We start from the raw sequence: 17,241 nt of genomic DNA, 5'->3' as shown, positions 1-17,241 counted from the left end.
TTATTTGATTATTTCGAACGTTTTCCATGATATGATCTTCAATTTAAATTACAATATCCATGAAGTTTTTCGATAGAAGTTACCTGATTCGAAAAGAGCCACAGCTTAATTAGGACAAGTGGGGTATTTCGAGATCAGAATTTCAAGGAGATTATTGGTATGATATGATAATTTTCATTTGAAAAAGCAAGATGTAATCATTTCTGATAGCGTTTGGACCATCCCGTAAATTCAAAAATAATTCAAGCTCAGGCGTTGAGTACTGTCGCTTTCGTCATAATTTCCTATCCCAAAATTTCCAAGAGTTATCGACGTATCGATCACTATTGACTCACCTTGTATAATATATACATCACATTTTTTGTGGTAACTGAATGATTCTCAGTCAAGTGGAATATACAGCTTATTTAAAAAAAAAAATAAACGCACTAGTTGAAAATATAGCAAAATACAGGATAGATATTTGTTGCGCATTCGCCATTTTGTATCATTTAAATTCGGTTGATGAGTTACTTCAATCGTTAATATATAGTTGATTTCAATCGATTCAATATCTCTGACCATTCTCATTCAGGCGTAAATACTTGAAATTCTCAGAGTTCGGTTGACAGCTATTCGCCTGAGATCGCTGAAAATAAATGAGTGGAAGCCTAGGTAGAAGCCAATAATTCGGCCAAACTAGGGAAAACTTATTGTCAGCAACAACACTCGTATGTGGTTTCGTGGAATTGTGGAGTATGCGGAGTAAAACGAAATTGTATTGCTTTGCATCAAGGGAAAGTTTTCACATCCCGACATTCCAAGAGTAATTTGATTTATATCGGCCTACTGTTTCTCCTCTTGCAAAGTATGATTGTATAAGCTGTGAAAATACCGTTGTCTACCGAGACTATCTCGAGGAGTATCGGAGCTTGAAGAAAGAAAAAACTTGTATATAGATCTTTTTTTTTGACCAACCAAAATATTCGAATTCCAAATAAATTGTTACTTTCTACACTTGTTCTGTACTGATTGATTGAAATGATTGAATTTCTCACTGCGTCATTGTAAGGTTGTTACATAACTTGTTATACATAAAGAAGAAACGTAACAGATTGATCAACCTCCTCAACCACATGTACAAGCTGTTCACCAACATAGTATCGAATCAATTGACAAATAAAATAGACCTTCTGCATTAGGAAAAACAGGCGGGATTCCGATCAGGTTGAGAAAAAAGACAAGATCAAGAAAGTCTATGGGTCCAACTGAATCTTATGAATATCACAGTTATCAAGATATATGGTGACGAAGTTGGAAAATGCCAATTCTTCAAAGTAACATTCTTGTAGGAAAACATCTTGAGAGTAACACTTCTGCACGACAAGTATTGCTTACACATAAGGTAATATTTTTAGACAGGCAAAATTTGATTGAATAATTTTTATGTAGATATTTAATATTAGTACACAGTGATTGATTCCGAATCTTTCACTACATAAAATAAAATCTAGATTTTTTAATGCATAATGGTTACGCGTTGTTGCCTTTTTGAAAGAAACACCCAGTAAACTCGATTCGATAACATTTGTTTTATGTTTTTTGAAACCCAATCATTTTCTAATTTGAAAATTGTACCGATAAAAAAAAATGAGTGTGACAATTTGGATACACTCATTTTACAGCTGAGCTCTCTAAATTTGTGAGGCGCTCAGCTGTAAAACTATGGTATTAATACTGATTTTTGATTCTGGGGTTGTATAGATTTCAAATAACCAACATAAACTTTATCAATCGGTTTGTTTATATTCAAATTTTTCATGCTATAAATCTGAATTTACCTCTCATTTTAGGTTTTGCACAAACAATCTTATGTCACAAATATATTGATTATTCCCACTTCTTTGTGAAGATTCATTAATTACCAGAATGTTGCAGCACAAGCTATAAAGATCAATGTTCGTTAATTACAAACATCAGTTGCTAATTGCTGGAAGGTTACTTTAAGTACCTTGACGCGGGGACCAGTGTGATATGTACTTTTCTTTTTTATTTATTTATTACAGACAAGGAATATAACAGACCCTTTAAAGTTCCCTACTGCATTCAGGAATATCTACTTAATTCGAGTTTTTATTACATCATATAATGATAAACAGAAGAAAATCGATTCCATTTAACCCAACTCAAAAATGAAAGTTTGAAAGAAATCAAAGAAAATATAATTTTTCGGCAACCGTCCGGGAAGTGCTCATTTTCCGGACGCTTTTTCTCTGAGAAAGTAGCATTTCCCGGCCTAGTCCGGAAAGTACGTACTTCCCGGACTAGGCCGGAAAAAAATAATAGAATCCATAGCAACCGAGATAACGGCTGACAGTTCATATGAAATTAGTTGTCAAAAATTCGCATGTTTTTTTATCGCAATCGCAATAAAATATGGAAAGCAGCAGCGATAGTGTTATTCTACACGGTTGCCGAAAAAATATTGTACGCAACACGCCCGAAAATGGTTTTTTTTGGACTCACAGACTTCCAGGACTCGCTCACGCTCGTCCCTATTTTCCGGACTTGTTACGTAATAGTAATTTACGTAACAAGTCCGGAAAATAGGGTTTTTTTGGAGGAATAGACAAAATGTCTGTGAGTCCAAAAAAACCATTTTCGGGCGTGTTGCGTACAATATTTTTTCGGCAACCATGTAAAATAACACTATCGCTGCTGCTTTCCATATTTTATTGCGATTGCGATTAAAAAACATGCAAATTTTTGACAACTAATTTAATATGAACTGTCAGCCGTTATCTCGGTTGCTATGGATTCTATGATTCTTTTCCGGCCTAGTCCGGGAAGTACGTACTTTCCGGACTAGGCCAGGAAATGCTACTTTCTCAGACAAAAACCGTCCGGGAAGTGAGCACTTCCCGGACGGTTGCCGAAAAATTACTATTCTCTAACTCAGTATCGTAATGAGTTCATTACAGTTCTAAAAACAGTGCTGTAATGAACTCATTACAGCATTGTTTTCAGTTATATTTTTCGTTCTGTGGTTGTCTACACAGACTTCCAATCCTATCAAAATTCAACATACGTCAAATTGTCAAAATAATATAATTTGGATTTAGTGAAATGATTTGCTTCATTATATTCGCAATTTCTCTTAATTCTGTTGGTGTTAAATCGATTTCGTCAGACATGATTGACGAGTTTAATGCGTAATTATAAATTATTTCAAAAATCGAAACGTACGATTCAAATTGAAATTCCGTAATCTGTGAATTTTCGTAACAGTCACACCATCTGCCAAGATACAATACAAATGTCACTAGGATGTATAATCTGAATTTTTCATTGAATTTCGACAATATTTCATAAAACTTCACTGAAATAGAGAAAATATCGTCTAATACTCGTTGCAGAAGGCAATTCCAACAATCATGCGTTCCAAAACTCGCTCCTTCGTCGCTCGTTTTCGAATTTCGCATTCGTGATGGAATAGGAGCTCATTCTGCAACTTGTTTTAGAATATACTATTATATCACCATTATATTATATAATAATATTATTATATTATAGCTCTCGATTTCATTGACTCAGAAACAATGAATACCTCAATTAATGATCTGTGTAACGAAATCTTTGTTATGACTTTAGAAGATTAATATTAGAGACGTTCTACAAGCATCTGTTAATGTGACGTCAGTCTTGGGAAATGATAAAAACGCATAATGTTATTGTATTGCTTTCAATTACACGATAAGTAAAATAAATTTTTTAATTATATTCATCTATTTCATTCTGAATGTCATGACGAATAATTGCGTTTGAAAATTGTGATTGCGTATTCATATTATTTTGAGATCTGCCTCATTCCATGTACTAAATATTTGATAATACATGCGAATGATACCACTGAAATACGAGTAAAAATGGCCCAATATTGCTTCGAACCCTTGTGTAGCTCTTTCTACGAGAATTCACACGTAATATGTCCATCTAGATGAGTGACAAGATTTTATCCTGCCTCCAATTATTACAGTATAAGGTTTCCGAAAAGTAGTGAATGTTGCGTTTTCTAAGATACTTGTACTTGGTTGTTAAATCATTGGTACTTAAAATAGAAAATTCATAAATGTCAGGAAGTTCAGCAGATTTGTACTCAAAATGAGTCCTTTTTCTATTCAGAAATGTATAAGAGGGCAAAAGAATATAATAACAATGAGCAGTACTAAACCAAATCTCTCTTCCGATATGGTTTAGAAAAAGATATCCGTAATGACTTTTGATTTATTCTGTTCTTTCATAATCTCTTAGTTTACTTTCTGGGCGCAAAGCTTCAACACATCTCGGCATTGATGCAATACGATGGTCTATTTCTTCTTGAGGGATACTATCCCAAGCCACCTGTACTTCATGTCCCAGAGCCGCCAAAGTCCGTGGAGAATGGGGTAAATTTCCAAGCCTATGATGTCCCAAACATGGTTTATGAGTGAGGATCGGGGGATCTGGGTGGCCATGGCAAAACATTCAAATGGGTCGCTTTGGAAATGTTCAAACTAACTCTGGCAACATGGGGTCAGGCATTATCTTGCTGAAATATTGAATTATCGAGCCGGTTAAGGTTAGGGGGAATATATGGCTCCACTATTTCTTGAAGGTAACGCAGCGCTGTCATGTTACCTCGAATAAAAACTGAAGGTGGCCAACTTGCATGTGCAATAAAACCCAATACCTTAACGCCTACTGTCCGGTGTACATGACGCTCAACATCAAACTGAGGTTCGGACCTTTACAGGATGGTCTTGTTCTCCCAAACACTCATCAGCCAGAGATCGAGTTGTCGTAAATCGGTCTTTGATAGCCATAAGTCGTTGACGTCTATCTTGAACTTCATTTATGCCCCTATGACATCCAGTGCCTACTGTTCTTCGGTTTTGGGCATTATCAAAGCACGCTTAAGCATTTAAACAACAACTAAACATCGACTTTAGATCTCCTCGAACAGCAGGTTTGTTGTGAAATTCAAAAAATCAGTAAAAAACGACTGCAATATTTAAGTTACAGAAATTGTTCACATAAAAAAACCTTTTTTTCTCCAAATTCAACAATTTACTCCTTGCTATACTTACTACTTTTTACCCAAAAAAATTTTAAATTTAAGCAGCTCCTTCTGGGTTTTGCAGTTTCTTTGTCAGTTAGCTTGTTGTACTTGGTTGTTAAATCATTGTCGCTTAAAATAAAAATTTAATAAATGTCAGGAAGTTCATCAGGCTGATACTCAAAATAAGCCCTTCTTCTATTCAAAAATGTATAAGAGGGCAATATAATATAATAACACGGTCTGTTTCAATAAGCAATACAAAACCAAATATCTCTCTTCATATATGTTTTAGATAAATATGTCCGTATTAAGATTTAATTGCGTTTTTTTTCATAATATCCAAGTTTAACGCCAAACTTCAAAACAACATCAACTTTACCCAAACCCCTTTATAGACGAGATGGCGCCAAATCGTTCATACCAATCCATCAGAACTGACAATTAGGTTAAATAATCCTCGAACTGAGGCCGAATTCAAATATTAATCTGAAACATGCGTCGTCTGTACAACGCATAAAAATCCCATATCATCAAACAATGTCGCAGCGCACGAGGGCTGACGTTAAACTCAACTCGCACAAAATTCGCATTTTAATGTTTGCCTCGTTCAGCAGCGAGTACGATGTGAACACAATTGACTCTGTTTGAGTTTTAAACATGGAAAGCAGCTTCGACAAATATTACAGAGAACTGAGCAGGGCCTAGCAGTATTTATTTGTTAGATTTACTTTGATGTCTGCTACAGATCGGGGACTGCGGCATAATGGTTGGTGCATTTGATAAAGGCAGATTAGGATACATTTTAGTATTCAATTCCATGCTTCATGTGTTCGGAGGATTAAGCCTCGATTTGAGGGCTTTTGAAGTTTCGGGAAAGCCGCCCGATTGGGTGAACTGATGTCGTTTCTTTCGGGACGTGGAGATTTCGGATCATTTCTCTGATCTTCACAATCGGACTTTTGAACGGAAAATCGGATAACACTCGGTTTTGTGCGGTTCGCATAGCAATGTTTGATGATTCATTCTGAAGATGATTTGTCGAAAATTGTGGGAGTCTCTGTGTCGTATTTATGGCTTTCTTCGAAAACAATAGTTGACTTCATAGCAACTGGGACTTTTTTAGATAGTTCAACTTCTATTATTTTTATATAGGTCTATTTTTTCATAAATAGGAGCGAAAAAATAGGTTTTGGGGATTATTAAAACACTGATGGACACAGCCGAGAACTTTGTTTTGGTACAGCACTTGGAAACATCCTTGGACACTTTACTAACTCAACTGGTCATCACCTCGTAACTTACTCCCTGAACTCTCCTCTTTCCAGTTCCATACCTGCGTTACAAACATAATAGTATATTCCAAAACAAGTTGCAGAATGGGCTCCTATTACAACACGAATGCGAAATTCGAAAACTCGCTCCTTCATCGCTCGTTTTCGAACGCATGAGTGTTGGAATGGCCTTCTGCAACGAGTATTAAACGATATTTTCTCTATTTCAGTCAAGTTTTGTGAAATATTGTCGAAATTCAATGAAAAATTCAGATTACACATCCTAGTGACATTTGTATTGTATCTTGGCAGTTGGTGTGACTGTTACGAAAATTGACAGATTACGGAATATGAATTTGAATCTTATGTTTCGAATTTTGAGATAATTTACAATTACGCATTAAATTCGTTAATTATGTCTGACGAAATCGATTTATCACCACAGGAATTAAGAGGAATTACGAATAATGTTGCAGATCATTTCACTATATCCAAATTATATCATTTTGACAATTATTGACGTTCGTTGAAAATTGATAGGATTGGAAGTCAGTATAGACAACCACAAATCGAAAAATATAACTGAAAACGATGCTGTAATGAGTTCATTACAGCACTGTTTTAAGAACTGTAATGAACTCATTCCGATACTGAAATAGAGAAAATCAGATAGTACACCGTGAATTTCTTCTTCTTTTTTTTATTCTCTAAGTTGTATGCCTGCGCAATGGTATCATGTTACCTGCACTAATTAGGGTAAGGGGAAGATATTGTATCTTTCCAAGAACCTTATGAATGAGAAAGTTGTATGCACAAGTACCACGAAAGACCATAGTTACACTAATGCAGGTACATTTATATTGAGTATTGTGACAACTAATTCGAATAGACACCGACATTATGTCAATTGCTTTTTGTCGCCACAAGGTGCTGTGCTGACATGATATGAGGATGATATTGGGCTGAAGCATATATTTTTCAAATTTCAACATTCACTCTGCCAAGAGAGGAGTAAGTAGTTTTATTTGAATAATGAATAGTATTTGGTTTCAAGTGTATTAGGTATAGGGGTGGTAAGATATAAATATCGAACAAATGATAGTTTAGCTGGTTGGAAATGATTTCTTACGATACTAGTTGAACCAGAATCACGTCGACATTGAAGTGTCGAATATTTGACTCACATCAGGTGGACTGTATCAAAAACGGAAGGATTTCTTCTAGCTATCCAAGAATAGGTAGTCTCAACTCAACGAGAAACTACTGCAAATATATAATAAAGGATCCAACTATCAGTGACGATCGATGCCTTTACAATAAACGAAACAATCCAAATATCACTGGTGGTTGTCAAATGTTTTCAGAAAACGAATATAAATTGTAGGGATTCATCAGGCCAAGTAGCTTGATATTTTAACCAACTACTCTACTTGACAATTAAGCTCGTGAAAAATTGCATAGTTGAACTTGACTTGATTTGAGATATTTGGCTTGACTTGATATCTAGCTACTTGACATTACTTGAGCTTGATACGCTCGATGCTCGTGTCAAACGTCGTATATTTCTGCAAGTTCGTGCTCGCTTAGGTGAAAAAAGGGGGTTCCCTGAGCTCTGAGATGACTGAAGCGATGAGTTGACTCATGGGGGGCGTTTACCCCCATTTTGAAAAAGCAGAATTTTTCAATTTTTCATAATTTTTTTTCTCAAATAGTTACCCAAATTTTTCTTCAATTTTTTCTAATCAATGGGGGTTTAAATCCTTGATTACCCCCTCGTTGTGCCTATGATCACCAGTGTGACATTTAAAGTAGTTTTTTCGTATAGCGATGGAGAAACGAAGGTACCGAGACGGTTTGGAATTGGGATTCCTAGGTTGTTTCGATGAATCAATTCATTGTTGATTGAGATTTTGCTTGATTCTAGAAGAATCTACGCAAACATTATAACATCATAAAACTTCTTTGGTGGCTGTCGGCTGAGAACAACTACAAACGGTGAATTTACGAAGGGTATATCATTAAAACAGTTGGTGTATTCCATCATCGGGTATTCCATTACGTGAAAAAAAAAACTAACTGAAATTCCATTGACAAATTGAAGTGACAGAATGTTTCAGATTTTCGATATTGATTTCTAATAACAATCTTTTTTTGTCATAACCTATATTTTAAAGGGAATTTTCACGTATCCTTGCATTCCCAATCAACTCAATCATAATTTTTCAGATTCATATAAGATTGAAGTATGGGACAATAGACGAATATCTTCAATTACTGAAGTTTTGGGAAGAAATAATAACAAAAGAAGAAAAAACATTCAAAATATTGATTACCATGAATCTAATTGATTAGTTCCGAATCTGAAAATTAAATAAACGTTTTCATGAGATATATTCATTCATATTTTTTATTTAGTATTTCCGATCTAATTTCGAAAGGTATCTTTTATCTAGTATTTCGAACACTTATGTCGAGAATTCTGTATCTTGTAAATCTTTTCAAGGACTACCTTGCTCTGAGAAATATTCAACGATATTTGGAGACAGAAAACCGCAGAAAACTTTACTCCAGTGAAGCTAGCAACACCACTTTGGAACTTAAGATTTATTTTAAGCCATGATTTTAGCAAATTTATTATCCTATTGAAAATTTTTTTCCTCTCAAATTGTCAGGGAAATCCCGGCTTCTGCCAGATCAACGTTAAGCTGGCAAAATCTAAAAGCCTAAGAATGTAATTAAACAGTGTTTGGAAGTTTCTCAATATAAATAAACTGTATTTTTTATTTTGTTATTTATAGTAATTTGATTTGGATTCCCATTTCAAAATAGTTTATATTTTTGGTTCTTTTATACTAATAGTTCGATATTTTTTATTGATGTCAGACTACAAAATTTAAGTATACTTGATAAATAAATACTGGACTTGACATTGAAAAACAACTACTTGACTTGCTTTCAATTCAAGCCAAGTCAAATAGCTTGAATATCAAGTCAAGCCCTGAATCTCTAATTAAGAGATACACGATGCAATGTGCACCAAGAATTGGCAACCAAAACACCAGAGATTATCTTGGATAACAAACGCTATAAACTGTACTGGGGTCGTACGGTTCTTACTGACAAGGACAGTGAAAACATTTCTAGGAGGCGATGGAGAGACCCAAGACTAGCGGAACCGCAAGGACGAGGACCAGAGAAGTCACGAGAACCAGATAAAATCAAGATTTATATTTTTAAATATCCTGGATTGAGAGTATGTTCTCCCTAGCAGGAAGAGCTACCTGCGATTTGAGTTTTCCCTTCTAAACTTAGCTAAGGTCAGGGATAATTTAAATCATATAACAATGAAAATATCTAAAATACATTTTCAAACTGAAAAAATAAAACTATGAGACCTGACTCAGACTCCTGTGTGACATAATTTTCCTTCATTCATTGAATAAAAAAAATTTGAACATAATAAACTTTTAATATCTTATAAACAAAATTAATAAAGAAGAAAATATTAAACAATGACGCTACCAAATATATTATAGAAGATATTCGATTTACTTTTTACTTTTAGGGTTCTAGGAAAAAAAAAACTCAAAGTTATCCATGCATTTTGTTCAAATCCTCACTCACCGCGCACATAATAATTCATTACATTTTTGTTGTTTTCAAATGTATGGAATAAAATTCAATTCGTCAGACGTCTCATAAACTTTTCCAGTACTCGTTTCCGAATTCAAGAATCGACTTGTACGAATTCGTACGAATGATGAAGTAGAATTCAAAACTTTTGAGAAATATTTAAATGATTGAGTTAGTCGGAAGCCCCTCTAATTTTTCGACATGGCATATTTATGATGACGAATGTGTGAAAGAGCAGAGGGAAGGTATTATTTCTCACATATTTTATTTTGTAGGCGATTGAGGTACATGCTAAATTCATGTTCACTAGTCATCGAAATACTGATCAGTAAGCCTGTCAACTGAGTAGGATTTCCGTAATTTTCCGGTCTCGTGTGATTGACATTCGGAAGTGTCCTTTCCGCTTTGGAGCCATTATGTGACATCTTCATCTACGTGTCTTCGTGATGAATATTCCATATCCTGTTTTATGTAATTTATAGTTCGATTATTGATCTATGTTCAATATGTTGACATAAATTATTTCTTTCTTTGATACATTGATAAAGAGGTGATTCGAAATGTTGGAGTTTCTTTTTGTTATTATAATTTTTTCATATTCGCTTATGACATTTTCGTGGAAACACTCAGGAAGTAAAAGAGTGAACTGTAGGTTTGGCGCACTTGTTTGAATTTCTATCCATGAAATTTTCACTCTGAATTTTGCATGTATATTTTTTTTTCAATATGCCTCATTCGTCTTCAAAACACAAGTCTGAATCCAATGAGATCTAACTAATAACACATATATGCGCCTTTGAGCGGTCGTACAGTGTAGGGCATTGACTAAAACATTAGAGGGAAAAAAATTAAAACATGGTCACGTGACGACGAGCGGGAGAATAAAGATGTTTGAATATCAACCAATGATAAGGAATGCCAAATTGGGTAATCTTAAATGGTTTAATTATTCAATGATCGATTAGTTCCATATGCTCAACCAATAAAAACATTCTTCTGGTTGAGCCTTCGGTCAAAAAGTATAAACCTCGTGCATCTTACTTTTCTTTTATAGAGTCTCTCTCTCTCTTTATGCTTTATCTACTTGTTATCAGATCATTGTTTGAGCCTTAGAAAACAGAGAAGCATATAAAATTTTACTGAAATGTAGTGAGGGTATTGTTGAATTATGATCAAAATCATTATCTAAAAACAGCGCCCTCTATGCTAGAGTGCCACCATTACCTTAATATTTACCCATAAAGTTAAGACAAATTTGCGTATTTTATGAGAGCCTTGCATCTGTGTTCATGCGCAGTCGTTCTTATAAGGACGGCTACCAGGGTGTGATGTCTATGTACGTATTACCAGTGGAAATTCTACGATACTACTTACCCTTTCTCTGTGATTCGAACATAACTTGACAAGGATAACACTTTCTATTCATTCAAGTGTAAAGTGTGTGTAATTGTATGTGAAAACTTACTTCAATAAAAATTGTAGACATTTTTATGGTCCTTCGAAATATAATCCCAGTACCTGATAACAATCTAATAGTAACAGGTATTATGTTTGATCTATAGCTATTTTCATAAGTATTTAGATTTTTCGGAAATAGGATACGCGTTGAGCAGGCGCGAACGTGAAATTTCTGGTATTTCCATTTCTCGCGTTCTGTCTGTCTGATCACGATAACATTTTTTAAGTATATGTATTTGGATGAAGTCGATTCCTTTTTGAATTTCCGGTATTTCCACATCTAACATTTCATATGTCTGATGTTGGTGGAATTCGTTACGTTGGCTTAGTTTGGATCGAAATTCATTCCATACAAATTTCTGCTTTCCCAGATATATTCTACGCATTGAAATTGCGTATCATATAATTTCCATATTGAGTATTTTTCTTATCATAATTTGATGAAAATTATTATGAATGTATTATTGGACTGAATGAGAGATTCAGATTGAGTCCACTGAAATTTGAGCGAAGTGATATTTTCACGATTTTTGCAGAAAATTATTATTAATGTAACTGACATTCTTCATTATAGGTTTTTTTATGTGCATTTCAATTCCTATTTTTGGCCGGTGGCTCCTCGAACAGTTGCTCTTTCATCTCGTCACGAAGGTTACTCTTCTGTGATCCAGTCCGGTTTGGCCGATAATACGCTTACTCCCGATTCCTGAAAGACTGATCAAATCTTTGTTCAACTAATACAACATTCAACTTGACAGCAATGTCAAATCCATTTGGGTTTCTGATATGTTGTTCAGTGTAAAATTAAACTAATCTACAGTCCATTCAGGAATTATTGACATCCCGAGTAGCTGTGAAAAATCGAAATTAAGTTGGTACTGGCTAATTCAGTAACATTTTGAATTGCAGATTTCGGGTTGGCATTGGAAATGTCATTGACAGGAGGTTAGATTGTTCAGTTTGTTTGTGTTATTGGTTTTGATCCAAGAAATTTTGAAACTGAAAAGTCGTATCAATTTCAAACACACATTGATTAGTTTATTTGAGTATTCCTCACAGTACTGTTTGAAAAAAGAAGAAAGCAAGTCATTACAGCCTGTATTATTAACGGAAGAAAACCTTTGCGATACGATTTCACCTTCAAAGAATCATTGAATGATTTGATTATTAACAAAAGCAACCAATATATCAGTCTGGATAAAATTTCCCAAAAAGCATCTGGATTTTAATTAATCAAAGACAACATTACATAAAATTAATTGGTTACAAGTTCAAAACAGTTAATAAGAGGAAAATTCTTATTGATAAAAAATTGGGTACGATATTATGGTGAATCCAGAGAATATTTGCCACAAAATGTGAAATTCTGGAGGAAACTTGATTATTTGAAAATGGCAGTCTTATTCAACAGTGAATTCTAGAAAGAAAACAAAAAGTTTTTCAAGTATATTCAAGGGTCAAAGTAGAAGGAGCGCTATTTTGAATGCTGGATTGATGGATTTTCACCTGGATATTTTGTTTTGATAGTGGTGATCATTAGGATTATATAAATCTATGAAGGGAGAATTATTTTATAATTGGGTTGATAAATTAATACCTTTTCTGTAGATACTTGGAAAAATGTGTTCACAGATCAAATGATGAATTTCGAAAATTCATGAAGCATGACCGAAGTTATATTATAATAGGCTATATAAAAAAGACCTGTAAACAAAGTCTTGGCATAGCATCTATAGTTTTTTTATATTCTATTTTAAAATTAAGTAAATTCTAATTGCTTCATAGAATTTTTACTGAATATTTAATCGAAAAATATATTCAGAAGAGTAAATTTGAGAATTTCTTCACCTCCTAACCTCTTAAAGATAATAGCAGAATGCAATAAAATTTTAAAATTCCCAATTTGAGAATAATTTCATGCAAAAATGCTTTTAGTGAGTGAATCAATGCTGTTATGGGGAAAATACTTTATGTTATTTAATAGTATAAAAGCATTTCAATAAAAAATAGAAAACTTGAGTGTACAAATATATCTATATTTTTCATACAAGCTTAATCAATCATTGACGTCATGAACAGTTTCAATAAAAAGTAATTTACACATCGGCTCTTAAATTATTATTATTTATTATTATTTATTAATTATTTATTATTATTAATTGGTTCCAATTTTGAAAGTTACAGTACATTTATGTTGAAATTCTTTATATACTAAATGAGTCCTTTAAATTTTATTTCTGTCTCATTATGATTTTGTCAATTCATTCACTTAGCCACTCAATTCAAAGTATCAAGACGATTTTTCTGATTGCTTCACCAGTTCAGCTACCACAGCTACAATGATCTATAATCGCTGGTATAAAATAACACGTTCAGAGTTATACGATTAGAATTTTGCACACAGTGTCCATGAAGAATGCAACAATTATTGAAGAGCCTCTGGTGAGAAGGAATATGCATATTTTAATGATCTTTAATGAGATCTTTCATTGGCGACTCCTAAATGAATGGATATCTCTTCTCTTCATTGGAGTTGCTTCAAATTTGAAGGCATTCCACTTTATATTTTCGTTATCGAATCTGAATTCCCATAAATTGAATCATTTCGAAATTTTGGGTTCTTCAAGATAGAAAAAATGATATGAATAATATTTACTGATTATTTCTATGATGAACCATAGCAATTTCTAGTAAAATTTTTGTAACTAGAAATAATGCCGCGACTTGGCGTTCACGGCCTGCTTCGATGTCAATAATTCCTGAATGGACTGTATGTTCGTTTGGATTTGACATTTGGTGACCCTGTGCGAGGCCATCAAACCTGAATTTACCTCAAAATGCATTTCGGAAATTCAAAACGACTCTTGACGTACAAATACAAATATTTGGCCACTTTGTTAACTAGTAGAATGTTCAAATAAATGGAGTTAACCTTACTTTCAGCAACCCAAATGACGCTTGACCATAGAATTGACAGCTGTTAAGTTGATTTTTAAGTTGATTGGCCTTTGATAAATCGGGGGTTACTCTCAATGGACAAGCCTAGCTACCATTAGGAGATTTGCCGCCAATAGGCTATTCAATTTTCGCCGTCTCTGAATTTTGATACCCTCAATTCAATATCGAAAGAAAATTACCAATTTTTCTTTAACAGAAGATCTGAAAATATTGAAATTTCGTTCGTTTTGGTGCTTTTTCCGAAATTGTTTTCACATCCTTACAGAGATTTTCTATTTCCATGATCTTGAATTACCATAGTTCCCAATTAATGCAATTTGATTATATTTAGATTGGTGTAGAAGGAAATTTTACATGAATGATTCAGTGTAAAAACATAATTTCCATTTTTTTTTCTTTCTGAATAATTTGTAGCGACATATTCAGCTTAAAGTATGGAACGTCTCAGTTCTCTTGGAAACGTAACGCACAATTTTGGTGTGCAACGATCTTGTGATATGGTCGATATGGTTTAGGTACATTGTTGTCAGATATTTCTTAAGGAGGTTTCGTTTCACTGCGACCAATGGTTTAAGGTCAATGGTCATCATGAAGGACTCGTATCAAGATCGCCGTTTGCTATATACAGGGTGATGTTAACCTTATAAGTGAAATTTCATAGTTCAATAACTCTTTAACTAATCGACAGGATAATTTCAAATTATGAAGTGTAGTCACTCTACTATCGCCTTCCTTCAATATTTCTGAAATCGGGAACAAATCAGATCCGGACTTTTTCTATTTTTGGAAATATTGGATCACCCTGTATGTACTTTATGATTTTATCTCGAATTCGTAACCACAAATAATTAATTCATAGAGAAAATTCAAAAATCATTTTTGGCACTGTCATACAGGGTGATCAATAAACATTGCCTTATGAGTGGAATTTCATTGTTCGAAAAACTTATCAGTAGAATTGAATTCGAAATTTGCAGATCGCCATTCTTGACGAAAAAGGAAATACCTTTTTCCCTTACCATTTTTTCCGAATCGGCTCGGTTGAAAAGATATGGGCTGTTGGAAATTCATAAAAAAAAATAATTTTTAGTTATATCTCGCATATGGAATGGATTCACCCTGTATGGTTGGGCTATACAGGGTGTTTCCTAAACATGCGGCAAAAATTCAGGGGGTTGTTCCTTGGACTATTCTAAGAATATTTTGTCCTTTGATGATTTTTGAAAAACCTATTTGTTTCGAAGATATAGGGGAAACAAAATTTCAGATAATAACATTTTATTATGAAAAATTACATGAAAATTCAACTCAACCTACAAAAACTGTTGAAAATGACCACCTCTAGCCAGCATACAAGCATCCAATCTTCTCCTCATTGACTGCCGAACCCTTTCAAAAACACCAGGATCATTTCTTATTAAGTTACACCCAGCAATGATCCGTCATTGCTGGGTGTATCTGTATTCCTTTACCATCTGCACTTATCAATTTTTAGTCAAAAAACTGGCCGTTTTTAGTAATTGGAATGTTCTTAAACAAATTTAAAAATAAATTGTACCTACTTAGTAAACACAGTGCGGTACGCATTTTTATTTAAACTATTATTAATTTTAAAAATATGAAAAATGTTGTTCGCCCTGTATCTTCGAAACAAAGAGGTTTTTCAAAAATCATCCAAGGACAAAAAATGCTTAAAATAGTCCAAGGAAAAACCCCCTGAATTTTTGCCGCATGTTTAGGAAACACCCTGTATATTTCAGCTGACTAATGTCTGTCAGATTTTCAAACAATTTACTGATTACCATCCTTTGAAGAAAAAGTAGAGAGTTAATTCTGAAAATCTGACCAGAATAAGGCAACTCTACAAATGTAGCAAAAGTATCTGAAGCAATTTTGGCCGAAGAAAAAAGTGCACGACTAACTTTCTTCAATTTTTTTTCACGAAAATGTCAAGGGCACAACTTTCCATAAGTGCAGCACAAAATCGAAATACAGATGTGCTGGGATGAGTTTTTTTTTTCTAATTTTTGGATATTCCTGTGAAAGACAAAAAATTTATGACTTCGGTGCTGGCCTGGCTTTTAATTGAATTTTGTGATATTTAGTATATGTACTAAAATTTTATTTCATCCGTTGAAACCCAATAAACATATTTTGGGAAATAGTTTCAAAGTCGTATGTAACAAAAAAAAAGTTACAAAGTATCACAAACCTAGTACAGCACAATTCAGTAAAAAAAAATCGAAAATAACCCTTATCTTCTTCCACTATGGTCGCTCAAAGACCACGAAACACGTTAAATATCTATCATGTTTGATATCCCATTTGACGTTCGTGCCGGCTGCGAAACCGTCCGTTTCGAGAATAGTTTCACAACTCCTCCGTTGACACGAGTCGATCTCTACACATAACTAACCTCGCCTGTGCTACACTACCCGTGTCAACTAGGATAAATCGTTCATTTCGTGAATATTCGCACGATTCTTCCGTTGACACGGGTCGTTTTCCATGTATTCTTGAACCACAGCTGTGATCCACTATCCATGTCAACCTAGCTTTATTGTGCCACTCATCAGAGCTATACTCTCCATAACGTGAAAGAATTACCTTGAGAAATACTGGGTATTTTTCATGTTTTTTATAGACTATTTCCTTCCAATATTCAGAAATTTAAAAAAATTTCCTAATTTTCTAATAGCCAAATGGACCTATCTTTAACATGAAACAAACATTTGAAAATTATTCAAATTTAACGAGTGTATTCAATCATAACCATCTTAATTAATTACTTCAATTTATGTGAATATAGCTATAATTTCGAAATGCATAGCATTCATGTAAAGG

This window comes from Harmonia axyridis, chromosome 1 (genome assembly GCF_914767665.1).
Source record: "Harmonia axyridis chromosome 1, icHarAxyr1.1, whole genome shotgun sequence".
Classification (NCBI taxonomy): domain Eukaryota; kingdom Metazoa; phylum Arthropoda; class Insecta; order Coleoptera; family Coccinellidae; genus Harmonia; species Harmonia axyridis.
The sequence above is the reverse complement of the archived record's forward strand: the minus strand, read 5'-3'. Positions refer to the sequence as shown.